General features: G+C 41.9%; 1 long non-coding RNA gene across 3 annotated transcripts; it reads right to left on the bottom strand.

Moving 5' to 3' along the window:
• Window positions 1-4,139: 4,139 nt before the first annotated feature.
• Window positions 4,140-14,904, bottom strand: LOC112579120. Of its 3 annotated transcripts, none has more exons than XR_006544815.1 (2): window positions 14,864-14,904; window positions 4,140-5,445 (listed from the first exon to the last, which is right to left on the bottom strand). It is a non-coding gene; the product is annotated as an uncharacterized LOC112579120 (long non-coding RNA). The 3 variants fall into 3 exon arrangements; XR_006544816.1 differs by lacking the exon at window positions 14,864-14,904 and adding an exon at window positions 7,313-7,369; XR_006544814.1 differs by lacking the exon at window positions 14,864-14,904 and adding an exon at window positions 5,695-7,290.
• Between the last annotated feature and the right edge of the window lie 334 nt (window positions 14,905-15,238).

Raw genomic sequence — 15,238 nt, forward strand, 5'->3', positions numbered from 1 at the left:
ATTAACCACAGTATCAGACACAGCTTCCCGCTGCGTCGGGGGTGTCTCTGGGATTCAGCACTATTGCTGAAGAGAGCAAGACCCAAATCAAGAACTACCAGACTGACGCTTTGACGGCGCCTCACCCAGCAAGAAGCAGACCTGGAACTGTGAACAGAGCTCCCTGGACCTGCATTACTGTCAGAAGGCAGTGACAGCTGGTGGGAGTGCCGCCGCAGGGCGAGAAGGCTCTCTGTGTGAGAGCCCTCCAGCCCCAGAGCTTGACTCTCAGCCCGAGACACTGCGTCCTGGGAAGACCCACGGTGGCTCCACCCCCTCCTCTGCCCCCCATCCTTCTCCCAGGGCGGCAAAGGGGCACCTGGGTACATGGTGATCCCACTCCGGGATCCTGAATCATGGCTTACCTAATAATAAATGTTCATTGGAAAACTGGAAGGAGCATATTAAAAAGTAACATATACACACTACTACATGGAAAATAAATGGCAGTGACTTACTGTATAACACAAAGAATTATACTCAATATTTTGTACCAACCTATATGGGAAAAATATCCCAATCACTTTGCTGTACACCTAAAACTAATGCAACCTTGTAAATCAACTATACTTCAATAAAAGTAAATTAAAAAAAAAACAATATTAAAAGATTATGACCTAGTATTTCATGAGAATATAAGTTCTACCTGATGGCACTTTAGAAGTCTCTTTACAGAAAAGAACATTGAAACTTCTATCTTTTTCTGGACCAAAGTAGCAGATTTTTTTAAAATGTAGAGTAATGCCAAAATTCCACTCATCAAGTACTTTAAATGTTTATCTTCTAGGATTTTTTTTTAATTTTTCATGTTTCACAATAGTTCCACATGACTACCATCTAGAAAATATCTCAGCATAGCAATCGTTTTTCTATTCCCTGCTAACTTCACATATAGGTGTTAGCTGCTGCTGCTGCTGCTGCTAAGTCGCTTCAGTCGTGTTCAACTCTGTGCGATCCCATAGAGGGCAGCCCACCAGGCTCCCCTGTCCCTGGGATTCTCCAGGCAAGAACACTGGAGTGGGTTGCCATTTCCTTCTCCAATGCATGAAAGTGAAAAGTGAAAGTGAAGTTGCTCAGTCGTGTCCAACCCTCAGCGACCCCATGGACTGCAGCCTTCCAGGCTCCTCCATCCATGGGAATTTCCAGGCAAGAGTACTGGAGTGTTAGAACAGTTCTCAAATGAAAAATTCATAAAATGGATTTGTAAATGTTGGATGGAACCTATCTTCCAGGTCTAATGAAGTGAGCAAAGCCACCAGACTGTATTAGACAAGTAAATTTTAGATAAGTAAAACAAGTTAATCGACAACATCAGAAATTCTCCAGTTGTCTATAGAAGGATCCTCGGGCGTCTGTGGCTGTCTTGTTTCTGGCTGAATGTGCTGATGAAGTCAGGACGTGGCCACTGAAGCCCATTGCCTATCCTGGAGGAATCTGACGGAAAGCGTAGCCCCACTGAGCTCAGGGAAACGCTAGGGCCTCGCAGGGCTGCGTGCTAGCACCACATTTGGGATGACTTAGATCTCTGTCGTTCACATTTGAAAAAGTCAGCAGTTTGCCTTTGCTTCTGGTGACAGGCAAAGGCAACATAGCCTTTATGGCTCAGTGTCTGCAGCCAGGAAAGGTCACACGCACAAACTAGGAAACTATTTCTGATAACTTGGACGTGGAAAGACCAGCCTAGTGCTCTGTGAGCTATTTAAAACCTGCTCTGGATTCTCAGGCAACACCAGATCCTCTGATTACATGTTTACAAGCCAGTCCTTAAAGATTCACAGAGCTCTCCACCCCATAGCCAGGACACCTAAAGTTATTCACTTCAAAGTGAAATACAGATACTAGCGGAATAATCTCCATAAACACCTGTGCATGCCGATGACTACAATTAGCCCCATTTTATTTTTTTTAATTTTACTTTATTTTTAAACTTTACAATATTGTATTGGTTTTGCCAAATATCGAAATGAATCCGCCACAGGTATACATGTGTTCCCCATCCTGAAACCCTCCTCCCTCCTCCCTCCCCATACCATGCCTCTGGGTCATCCCAGTGCACCAGCCCCAAGCATCCAGTATCGTGCATCGAACCTGGACTGGCAACTCGTTTCATACATGATATTTTACATGCTTCAATGCCATTCTCCCACATCATCCCACCCTCTCCCTCTCCCACAGAGTCCAAAAGACTGTTCTATACATCAGTGTCTCTTTTGCTGTCTCGTATACAGGGTTATTGTTACCATCTTTCTAAATTCCATGTATATGCGTTAGTATACTGTACTGGTATTTTTCTTTCTGGCTTACTTCACTCTGTATAATAGGCTCCAGTTTCATCCATCTTATTAGAACTGATTCAAATGTATTCTTTTTAATGGCTGAGTAATACTCCATTGTGTATATGTACCACAGCTTTCTTATCCATTCATCTGCTGATGGACATCTAGGTTGCTTCCATGTCCTGGCTATTATAAACAATGCTGCGATGAACATTGGGGTACATGTGTCTCTTTCAATTCTGGTTTCCTCAGTGTGTATGCCCAGCAGTGGGACTGCTGGATCATAAGGCAGTTCTATTTCCAGTTTTTTAAGGAATCTCCACACTGTTCTCCATAGTGGCTGTACTAGTTTGCGTTCCCACCAACAGTGTAAGAGGGTTCCCTTTTCTCCACACCCTCTCCAGCATTTATGGCTTGTAGACTTTTGGATCGCAGCCATTCTGACTGGCGTGAAATGGTACCTCATAGTGGTTTTGATTTGCATTTCTCTGATAATGAGTGATGTTGAGCATCTTTTCATGTGTTTGTTAGCCATCTGTATGTCTTCTTTGGAGAAATGTCTGTTTAGTTCTTTGGCCCATTTTTTGATTGGGTCATTTATTTTTCTGGAATTGAGCTGTAGCAGTTGCTTGTATATTTTTGAGATAATTAGCCCCATTTTAGAAATCAGCCAATAAACTCTTTGTCTAGTATCATCAGGAAATTCCACAGTAAATTTGGATCTAAATCACACACTTTTCCAACTTAATTACAGCTCTTAGGATAAACCTGATGTACTAGAAATAAGGGCCTCCCAGGTGGCTCAGTGGTAAAGAACCCCCCTGCCAGTGGAGGAGATGCAGGTTCAATCCCTGGGTCGGGAAGTTCCCCTGGAGAAGGAAATGATCATCCACTCCAGTTTTCTTGCCTGGGAAATCCCATGGGCTGAGGAGGCTGGTGGGCTACAGTCCTTGGGATAGCAAAGAGTTGGACCGAACTTAGTGATAAACAACAACAACAAAACCAGAAATAAAGTATTTGGAGTATAAGATGCATTCTGACAAGCATGAGAAGACTGATTAAATTATCCACCCCAGAACCAGACTGGCTATGTATGACCTTTGGTCATTTGCTAAGCTTCCTTACCTTAGTTTCCCCATTTTTCAAATGGGGCTGATACTAATAAGCACCCCATAGATTTTCTGTGAGAACAGAATACGTTTAATATTTGTAAAATGGTGAGAACAACTCCCTGGAACACTGTGAGGATATCAGGAGTATTAGCCAACAGTAGTGCAAAGCAAGAGAGCTTATTCCCCATAAAGACGTGTTCTCATCACCAAGCAAGGAGACCAACCAGTCCATCCTAAAGGAGATCAGTCCTGAATATTCATTGGAAGGACTGATGCTGAAGCTGAAACTCCAGTACTTTGGCCACCTGATGAGAAGAGCTGACTCATTGGAAAAGATTCTGATGCTGGGAAAGATTGAAGGCAGGAAGAGAAGGGGACGACAGAGGATGAGATGGCTGGATGGCATCACCGACTCGATGGACATGAGTTTGAGCAAACTCCAGGAGTTGGTGATGGACAGGGAGGCCTCGCATGCTGCAGTCCATGGGGTCACAAAGAGTCGGACACGACTGAGCGACTGAACTGAACTCATCACCGAAAGTAATGCAGTTACATCTCTGAACAAAGGAAATCGGCACTGCCCTTCTGTGACACTACGGGTCCATTTCTTCTATCTTGCTCTGGGATCAAGAATCCCTACCATTCATGAAACAGTGGGTGTGGAGATTTGTAACAACAAATATTGATTGTGCAAAAGTCTATAAATAACTTATTTCTCCATAGTGGAAATAATTTTATTCTCAAATGCTAATTTGTGGTAGAAAATTCATTCAAGGTAAAACTTAGTCATCTTCAGCTTAAAATTTAGCCTCTCAAGACTGTCCCATCTTTCTCGTCACCTTTATGCCCTTTCCCCAGCAGTAACATCCCTGAAATGCTGTAGGTTCCTGAGAGAGTCATCCTGGGCTTGTGGGCGTGGAGCGGTGTGCTGACGCGTCTCAGATAAGACTGCACTGAGTGAGGCTTCAGCTTCTGGATCTTGGGCATCAGTCTCTGTCTCCACCACTTCTCATGTGTGCCCTCAACTGACGTACCCTGGAGTCTGGTTGCCTTGATGTGGGCGGCCCACTCTGCAGACCCTAGCATAGAGTTCTGTCACCCTAGTCCTGGGCTCCCCTCTCAGATCTTAATTCTTAACCAAAAATATTTGTTGGGGGAAAGATAGATCACCTCATGCTCTCTTTGCACAAATCTGCTATACCACTGTTTCTCTCGAAGCATTTTTTTTTTTTTTTTTTGGTGCTAGACTGTATTAGTCACCCTTTGCTGCTTAACATATTATCCCAACACTTAGTGGTTTAAAACAAAAAACATGTATTATCTCAGTTTCCATTGGTCAGAAATTCAGGAGCAACCTATGGGTGGTGGGTGGTTGTTACCTGGGGTCTCTCCTGAAGCTGAAGTCAAGATGTTGAAACCAAGCAGGACCCTGTGGGTCTCCCAGGCACAAATCCCTTCTGTGTCCTTCATTTCTTGTTTGTAAGAAACAGACTTCAACCTCCTTGGTCTTCCCTGAGTTCCAAAGAGCAGATTTGGTCTTTAATCAGGGATGGAAGGGAATCAACCCAGAAATAAGGTGAAGATATAATAGTGTAACCTTGGACATGGAAGCAATCTAAACGTCCATAGACAGATGAATGGATAAAGAAGATGAGATACATATATACAGTGGAAATTTTGCCTATAAAACCTTCTCCCCCCAAACCATCAGGGAGTTCAGGGGTTTTGAGCACAGGCCGCCTGTTTTCCTTGCTTGGCGCTGCAATAAGCCTTTCCCTGGTCCAGACTCCAGTGTCTCAGTTTATCTGGCCTCACTGTGCATCAAGCGCACAAACCTTTGTTTGGTAACAACGTCAGCAGGGCTGCAGTCATCAGAAGGCTCAGCTGGGGCTGGAGGAGACCTGCTTCCAAAGTCACTCATGTTGTTGTGGGCCCAGTTCCTCACCATCTGGGCGTCTCGAGAGAGATTCTGAAGACATCCCAGAACATGGCAGCTAGCTTTTCCCAAGGCCAATGATCTGAGAAAGAGAACAAAAAGGAAGCCACATTGTCTTTCGTGATCTAGCCTAGCGAATCGCGTACCATTCTACCGGGCGCAGTGACACGGCGGAGCAGTTCTATACAAGAGTGCCAACACCAGGAAGAGGAGGTCGCGGTAGGCCATCCTGGAGGCTGACTCTATGCGCATGTTCTGCCAGGTTCCTCTTCTCCCAGAATTCTGCATGCGGTACAAGGCGCCAGTCATTCTTCCTGAGCCCCAAACTCACCAGAGACGGTGCAGGCTCGGGAGTTTACTGTCTGGATTCTAATTCTCTTCCAACACTTTTTAAGTGTGTGACCTGGGAAATTTACTTAATATTAATATTTCTGCATCCAAGTCCTCATTATAAAACAGAGCTAATAATGCCACCTACAGTGAGGTGTTGTGCTGGGCTTAGTCTCTCAGTCGTGTCTGACTCTTTGCGACCCCGTGGACCGTGGCCTGCCAGGCTCCTCTGTCCATGGGGATTCTCCAGGCAAAAATACTGGAATGGGTTACCATTTCCTCCTCGAGGGGATCATCCTAACCCAGGGAGCAAACCCAGGTCTCTTCCATTGCAGGCAGAGTCTTTACTCCCTGAGTCACCAGGGAAGTGAGGTGTAGGGAGAATTATAAAAGATAATGCAGGTCAAGCACTTAGAACACTCTGGCATATTGTATTGTTCAATAAATATTAGCATCATCACTGACATTCAAAAAGATTTCATCCAGGGAAGCGGAGAATGGGCAGGCAGGGAATAAAGCTCCACATTGTATCTGAGCTCTCTGACTCTTCTTTCTAAATCCTCCCCATATATCTTTGTCATATCAGGGGTTTATTTTTGGCTTTTGAGCTTCCGTTTTGGTTCTTGTTTTCTAATTTCCTTGCCCTGACTTAAAACTGCTCTTGTATCTGTATCTTACAGTCTCAGACTCCATAATGTTGTGGCATACTCTTTAAGCCTACAGCTTTGGTTCTTGATACTTAACAAGATTTTGAAATTTATAGAGCATTTTTCTCTCCTAAGCACCTGGTCTTGGAAGCTTTGATGCCCTGTTTTAAAAACGCAAAGCCACTACAAAAACAATAGCAATTGCTCACCAAGGGCCAGGCCCTAACGGAGATGCTTCATGCATTAACTCATTTAATCGCTGCAACAACTGCTTAGCGTAGATATTATTACCCCATTTCACAGATGAAACAGGCACGTAGAGGGTTAGTGGGCAAGTCCACAGAAAAGAAATAGCAGAGCTGATCTTTGTCTTTTGAACCAAGGCAACCCCAACTCTGCACACCCCTACTTCCCACCCACCCCCTTCCCCACATTGCAGGCTATGTTCCTGTCCATTGCCTTGCATAACATTTCAAGAAAGTGCTCTTGCTATTCACTTGTTCTTTTGCATTCTCCTTTTCTTGTAGCACTTTATTTCAGCCTCAAGGACACTTCTTTTAGCATTTTATTTTATATCATTTCAGACTTACAAAAAAGTTACAAAAATAACACAAAGAATTCCTTATAACCATCATCCGAATTCTGCAAATGTTAATATTTTACCATATTTGCTTTACCATTCTCTTTCTCTCATCTCTCTATGTGTGGAGATTATGTGTATATAACCATATAAATTTTCTGAGTAAGGTGCAGACATAAAACCTCTTTGCCCTTAACTATTTCAGGATTTGTTTACTAAAAACAAAGATAATCTTTTACATAGTTTAGTACAATTATCAACAGCAGGAAATTAGCAATTCTAACAATACTAGCAGTGGAATGCTGGTAAATATTTAACAACAAGCTCTCCAGGTTTTAAAAAAATGGCCCTGGTTTGTCTTATTTGCTACTCCCCACCATATAAATACTCACTGCTGCTGCTGCTGCTGCTGCGGCTGCTAAGTTACTTCAGTCATGTCTGACTCTGTGTGACCCCATAGACAGCAGCCCACCAGGCTCCACCGTCCCTGGGATTCTCCAGGCAAGGACACTGGAGTGGGTTGCCATTTCCTTCTCCAATGCATGAAAGTGAAAAGTGAAAGTGAAGTCGCTCAGTCGTGTCCGACTCTCAGCGACCCCATAGACTGCAGCCTACCAGGCTCCTCCATCCATGGGTTCTCCAGGCAAGAGTACTGGAGTGGGGTGCCATTGCCTTCTCCATAAATACTCTCACTATGGCTGATTTCAAGCCAACAACCTGATGTCACTAAATTTGGAGTTGAGAAGATGTCCCAGTCAGCTCTTGTGGACAAATACAAAGCAACCTCAGCACATCATTGAAAATAAACATTCAATTACTAAATAGCTATAAAAATTTACAGAGCATTAAAGAAAAAATATATATTTATAATAATCAAAATATTTTTCTACTTCTTTATTTACCTATGTTCCTCTAGTGTCCTCCCCAGGTTCATCTAAGGATATTTGTCATCAAGAGAAAATGAGGCTTAGCAATTTTATGTAAAAGATTAACATGTCCTACTTATGAAGCAATGTTTCACATGACTTTATTGGTCCATGTGGCTTCCAAAGCAATTAACAGAAATTTGATATCTAGAATTAAAGAGATGATAATCCTGTGCTATGATTATTCTCATTTGTAATTTAAATAGCTGCTGATAACATGAATTTGAAGCTGTAAGACTGAACCTGCAAAAATGAGAATAACAGCAACAAACTTTATGTCATAAGAATCAAAGTTTGCCACATAACTATGGTATTTGAGCAGAAAATGGATGTGCACACAATAATATTCTCTAAGGCATTTGAGACTTTTTTTGAATACACACAGGAAAAAAAAAAGATAATGATCCCAATATATCAGTCTCCCCCATCCCCCCAGGAATAAAACATTAGGAAGGAACTATTGATTGCGCAAATGGCATTACTCCCACCTTCAAACTATTATCAGAGAAAATACTCAGAGAAAACTGAAAAGAATCTTTTATTTTTTCCAATTATTTCCTTTAATTGAGCATAACTTACAAATTCCATAGAGAAAGTACAGGGAGAAAGAATATGAGCAACTCTTTTATTTAATGAAGCAATAATGCAGATTAATTTTAAAGAGATACACATTATGTATGAATAAGACAATGTGAGCCTACAACAGACTAGGCTTGAATTTAGACATATTTCCCTAGTAGTTCACTTCGGAATTAAATGTGCTATAGTATTTTCACTATTTTTGATTGAGCAGACATTTAATTTTTATTTGGAATTCGAAGCATCCTCGTAAAGCTGTTTCTCATAGCTTCCTGCTCAGGCAGCTCTTCGTCAGCTGCATTAGGTGAAAAAGCCTTTGATAGCAACTACAAATCCGTGATCTTCACCAAAATAAAATGAAATACAAAGAATACTAAAATTAAATAAAACCTATCCCACAGAGAAAATATTATAGGTAGATAACATGGAGATGTGATCATTGGGATCAGAACTAAAATAGATGAACAGTTTAACATGAAAAACCGATAGAGTGGTATCTGCATAGTTCTCTAATGATAAAACAGAATCTAGGTTAAGGACCTATGAAGCAAGTTGAGCTATCTTGGAAGGTGTAAAATAAAACTGAAAGGAAGGAGATGATTTCGGAGGGTGTCATTGTCAGGATTTTGCTTTGATGGTAGGAGCACGCCTTAGTGATCATACCCCACTAGTGTGTCAGGGTTGCAATCACTCGCTGCCTGGCCAGCACGGGTCTATGGAGATTTTCTTTAGGGCAACACAAGTAAACAAATCCCAAACTAGAAAAAGTTCATGTTATAAATCCACAAAACATCACCCAGCTGTGTTTCTGTCAGAGGGTAGTAGGTTATCTGGTGTGATTTAAGAGGAAGGAGGGAATGGGGGGAGTGAAGTGAAGCAAAAGTCACTCCGTCGTGTCTGACTCTTTGCAACCCCATGGACTTTACAGTCCATGGAATTCTCCAGGCCAGAATACTGGAGCAGGTGGCCCTTCCCTCCTCCAGGGGATCTTCCCAACCCAGGGATCAAACCCAGGTCTCCCACACTGCAGGAAGATTCTTTACCAACTGAGCCACGAGGGAAGCCCAGAACTGGTGTGTTGACCAACAATTCCCTCAGCCTTTTCTGAGCTTTATCCCTTCCCCTTACCCCAAATACCTCCACTGCTAAGGCTAATATTTCAGCCACTAATCTCAAACCACATAATGAAGGATGCACCTTTTTGCTATTGAGTCATTATGTATTCAGGATTTTCTCTTAAAAACTAGTGTGATCAGATTAGTTCAGTGGCTCAGTCGTGCCCAACTCTTTGCAACCCCATGAATCGCAGCATGCCAGGCCTCCCTGTCCATCACCAACTCCCGGAGTTCACTCAGACTCACATCCATTGAGTCAGTGATGCCATCCAGCCATCTCATCCTCTGTCGTCCCCTTCTCCTCTTGCCCCCAATCCCTCCCAGCATCAGAGTCTTTTCCAATGAGTCAACTCTTCGCATGAGGTGGCCAAAGTACTGGAGTTTCAGCTTTAGCATCATTCCTTCCAAAGAAATCCCAGGGCTGATCTCCTTTAGAATGGACTGGTTGGATCTCCTTGCAGTCCAAGGGACTCTCAAGAGTCTTCTCCAACACCACAGTTCAAAAGCATCAATTCTTCGGCGCTCAGCTTTCTTCACAGTCCAACTCTCACATCCATACATGACCACAGGAAAAACCATAGCCTTGACTAGTGAAGGGTAAGCCATTTGCCTAACGCCTTTTAGGATAGTCAAACACTGAGATTAATGGAGAAATAAGAGTGCGCAGAAGATAACTAACTAGGACACACGGACAAATGTTGGTCAATTCTCCCGCACACCTGAGGCTAACCCTTTGCCACTTTTAAGATGCACATGTATGTCAGGGTATAATCACAATCATAAAACCTCATCTTACTGAATGTTTACTATGAGTCAGACACTGTGCTCAGTACTTTGTTGTCATTATTTATTCATTTATTTTTCAATCATTAAGGCTCAAACACTATTTTTGATACATGGGTTTTAGCGATGAAAAAAATCAGATAATATTCCTGTTTTCACAGAGTGTACATATTAGTGATAAACAAAATGTCAATAGGTCAAATGGCTATGTTGAAAAATAAAGCAGGGAAAGATGGTTAGAACTGATGCTTTTGAACTGTGGTGTTGGAGAAGACTCTTGAGAGTCCCTTGGACTGCAAGGAGATCCAACCAGTTCATCCTAAAGGAAATCAGTCCTGAATATTCATTGGAAGGAATGATGCTGAAGCTGAAACTCCAATACTTTGGCCACCTGATGTGAAGAGCTGATTTATTTGAAAAGACCCTGATGCTGGGAAAGATAGAAGGTGGGAGGAGAAGGGGGCGACAGAGGATGAGTTGGTTGGATGGTATCACTGACTCTATGGACATGAGTTTGTGTAAGTTCTGGGAGTTGGTGATGGACAGGGAGGCCTGGCGTGCTGCAGTCCATGGGGTTGCAAAGAGTTGGACACGACTGAGTGACTGAACTGAACTAAACTAGAACTTCTAAAGAAGGGTAAATCATGGTGTAGTGTCCACGGCCAGTAATAAAAATTTTCCCAGTGCTCGATGTGGGGTGCCTAGCATCCTTTGCTTGTCCCTATGTGGTCCTTACTGTGCTCTACTCACAGTTCTCTGTCTATTTTCTAACTCTTCCATTGGGCTGTGAACTGCTTGAAGACAGGAATAATCATTCATTTTTATGTTCACAATATCTAGCACAACCCCAGGACCACAGCTGGTGGCCAATAAATAATTTCTGGATAAATAAATTAGCATTTAAGTTAGAATTTAAGAGAAACGTTTTGAAGAAGGTAACTGAAGTAGCCTTCATTCCAGGTATTCTTTTCTGCCTTCCAACATACTCTCAGTGCATTGGTCAAGAGCTCGGACAGCAGAAACAGAAATTCTGAGATTAGATCCTCAGCCTCAAACTCATTAGATGTCTGTATACGCCGCTTCTCTAGGTCTTAGTTTCTTTACCTGCAAAACATCAATAAAGATTTCTCATTTTTTGCTGCTATATTAGATATATATACATATATTCTTGGCAAAAAACCTAATTCTTATCATTGCTTCATACATGTTAGCTGTAATTATTATTATAGATACTTAACACAAGCCTATAATTATATACAGATTATCTCTCATGGACAGAGGAGCCTGATGGGGCTTTAGTCTGTGGGGTTGCAAAGAGCTGAGCATGACTGAGCACACAGCCAGCCTATCTTTTCCAGGTTTAAGTCAAGAACTTTTTGACCACGGTGTGCTGATTCAGTTGTGTCTAAATCCAGTGGACTGTAGCCTGCCAGGCTCCTCTGTCCATGGAATATACTTTTTCATAATAAGAATGTTGCTACCTACTCATTCTTTCTATCAAAATCTTCCTTATCTTTTGAGGCCTTGAAGACCAAATAGTTTTTGAAACTCAAATAAAACCAGAAGGTTCAGATGGAAACTATAAGGTGGTGGATTGACATTTTGGATTAGGAGTTCTCAAAGCTCCACTAAGAAGTTGTCTCTTCTACTTGTTATATGATTAAGAAGAAATGCAGAGTGTGAATTCATAAACGGCTTCCCTGGTGGCTCAGCTGTAAAAAACCTGCCTGCCAGTGCAGGAGACACGGGTTTGATCCCTGGGTTGGGAATATCCTCAGGAGGAGGAAATGGTAACCCACTCCAGTATTCTTGCCTGGAAAATCCCATGGACAGAGGAGCCTGGTAGGCTACAGTCCATGGGGTCACAAAAGAGTTGGACATGACTTAGTGACTAAAAAAATAGTTTCTGAATGATCCAGTAATGGTTTGTATGCATGACTAGCTACAGAACTGCTCTTCAGAAGCAGAGTTAGGCCCTAGGATACTGACTGTCCCTGGGTGTATCCACTCTATAAGGTGTTCTAAGGACTTCAGTAGCTCCAGTTTGTCTTTGATGGCATCAACATATTGTCCATTCATAAAATAATAAGAATGATGAAATTGCAGCATGATGAAATTACAATGACATCACATGGTTCAACAATTTAATAGCTTCACTGAGTTCACTTTTTAAAAGCTTATGAATCTTTCTAATGCCAGTATACAAAAAGTCACTTAGATTTTCCTCTTAAGAACAGTTATATCAGATTTACTGTTCATGTACAATAAAGATATTAATGATGGCTGCTCCTGGACACCCTTGCTTCTATACATTGCCCTTCTACACTTTTCTGCAAGACCCTTGCCTATAAAGAACCTGAAGCAAAACAAAGCTACTCTGAAACTGTCTATTCACATTAAGTAATTGAAACAATGGAAACAAAAATTGAAACAAAAACCAATCAAACCAGTCAAAAAAACCACTAAACCAAACAGTGAGATACCTGTCATCTAATATTGTTTTCTTAACAAAAGGAAAAACAAGAGGGAAAAAATCCACAAGATGCTGAAGCAAAATTGGATGATTCAGTGTGATAAGCCTCCAAACCCCTCTGTTCTGAACCACTTCTAATTCACCTTGTTGATGAAGGAGGGATTCTTCATCCTAAGTAGTTAGATATCTGAACATATGACCCCCAAAACTGGACAGATGAGCACAACAGCAGGTTATCGGTCACAGAACTCACACCTTTGGGTCAGAGGACACTGCCCGCCGTGCAAAGCCATGCAAGGATGGCAAGCCAGAGCAGAGGGAACCAACAGAGACCGTGGGAGTCAGGCTTTGCAGGAATAAGTGGATCACCCCTGGAGGACGTGATTGCTTGTTTGAATAATTTCCAGGCTAGCACAGAGGTAAAACCCGGTAGGTTAAGGACTAAGTACGGCAGGTCCAGCTGAAAGAGGTACTAGGCAGAGGAGGAGCCTCTCCTGTAGAGTGGGAGGCGTATCTACAAGAGCGGGAGTGGAAGGATGTCATGGCAGCACTGGAAATCGAATGTCCTCACCCCTCTCTACTGTTGAGTAAACAAATTCCTCAGAATTCTAACACTCTGATACTTAGCCTTTAAAATAAAAACTAAGTGAGTCATCTTATTTTTGTCATACACATGAGTGATGGGAAAAACTGGTTCCATGGCAGAAACTAGCCTTGAGTTTGATTCACGGTGAGTCACACTGAATTGGAGAACTTATCTGAGGCTTGATGGTACTTAACTGTTTACAATTATTTTTTGAGCACCAAAGCAGGGTGTGAACCTGCAACAGAAACATTGTTATGTGTTCATTAAATCCTTCTAATGTTTCTGCTGAGCACACATTTTCTCTGTATCTCCAAGCTACTTTTCAACAATGTGTGGCCATGAAACTAAGTTTTGGCCAACGGAATGAGGGTAAAAGCTAAAAATGATACTGTCAGGCCCATGTGAGAGTATTTGTTTTCTCTTTCCTTTCCATTGATGACCCTGAGAGCCACGTGTTGAAGATGACAACCTCACAAGATGGAAGCTTTTATCCCCTGAATGACTAGATGACAATGGTCTCTCCCCACAATATCTCATTGGACAAAGACTAAAATAAGTGAACTAAAACAAGGTTTTATTGTGCTAAATCTCCAAGGTTTGAGAATCACTTGTTACAACAGATAGTTTAACCCTCATAGATAACCCCTGTACACAATGTTAAGAAAGCTTCAGATACGAGAGCAAAGGTATTGTTACAAATACTAGATATAATTTCTTCTGAGTTATCCCTTTGTCCTATGATTGTTTGTGCTATCGAAAACATCTCTAAATTGTATCACACAAAAGAAAGTCAACTCCTCCAGGCATGGTGTAAAGAAAACCAATAATTAAATATATTAGAACAAAGATAAATTCTGAATTACACTAACCAAGAGTGGGGCAAAAATAAATGGGTAGACAACCTACTATGTTAATGGAGAAGTTTTTAAAAAGTTAAAAACAAAAGATGATAAGAAAAGAACAGGAGAATAAATGAGAGATTATAAGAATCCAATTGAGGGGCAAAAGAACATCATTACAGATAAATGAATTTAAAACATAATGGACAGAGATGAAAGCTGAATTATTAAATAGATGAAAAATTTGAGAAAATCACCAATAAGATCAATCACCAGATAAGAATATGGCAAAGGTTTGCCTACTGAAATTATCAATTTCAGATTGGAGCACAGATGGCTACAATTCAATAGAACCATTCTGAAACCAAAGAACTAAACAAATGTAAGAACAAAAGCCTCCAAAGAATTACTGCCAACTAATAACCCTCAAATAATGATTCCAGCAGACTGAACACACATAATCAACATTCATCAAGCCATAACTTGGTGAAATCAGGATACTTTAAAAATAAAGAAAACAAACATAAGGAAGAAAAAGAGAGGAGAAAGAGAAGGACAGGAAAGGAAAAGTTAGGAGAAGAAGAAATCTTCAGACATCAGGTAGGAAAAAACTCCACTGAAAAGGAGAAAGAATTGAGGCACTGCTGCTGCTGCTGCTGCTAAGTCACTTCAGTCGTGTCCGACTCTGTGCGACCCCAGAGACCGCAGCCCACCAGGCTCCCCCGTCCCTGGGATTCTCCAGGCAAGAATACTGGAGGGGTTGCCATTTCCTTCTCCAATGCATGAAAGTGAAAAGTGAAAGTGAAGTCGCTCAGTCTTGTTCAACTCTAGCAACCCCATGGACTGCAGCCCACCAGGCTCCTCCATCCACGGGATTTTCCAGGCAAGAGTACTGGAGTGGGGTGCCATCACCTTCTCCAAATTGAGGCACAGCATGATGCAAAACAAAACGTAGCAGAGAGGCACATCCAGAAAACTCTAAAAGAGAAAAAAAAAAACAACCTCATATGGCCCAAG

Source organism: Bubalus bubalis, chromosome 15, assembly GCF_019923935.1.
Source record: "Bubalus bubalis isolate 160015118507 breed Murrah chromosome 15, NDDB_SH_1, whole genome shotgun sequence".
NCBI lineage: Eukaryota > Metazoa > Chordata > Mammalia > Artiodactyla > Bovidae > Bubalus > Bubalus bubalis.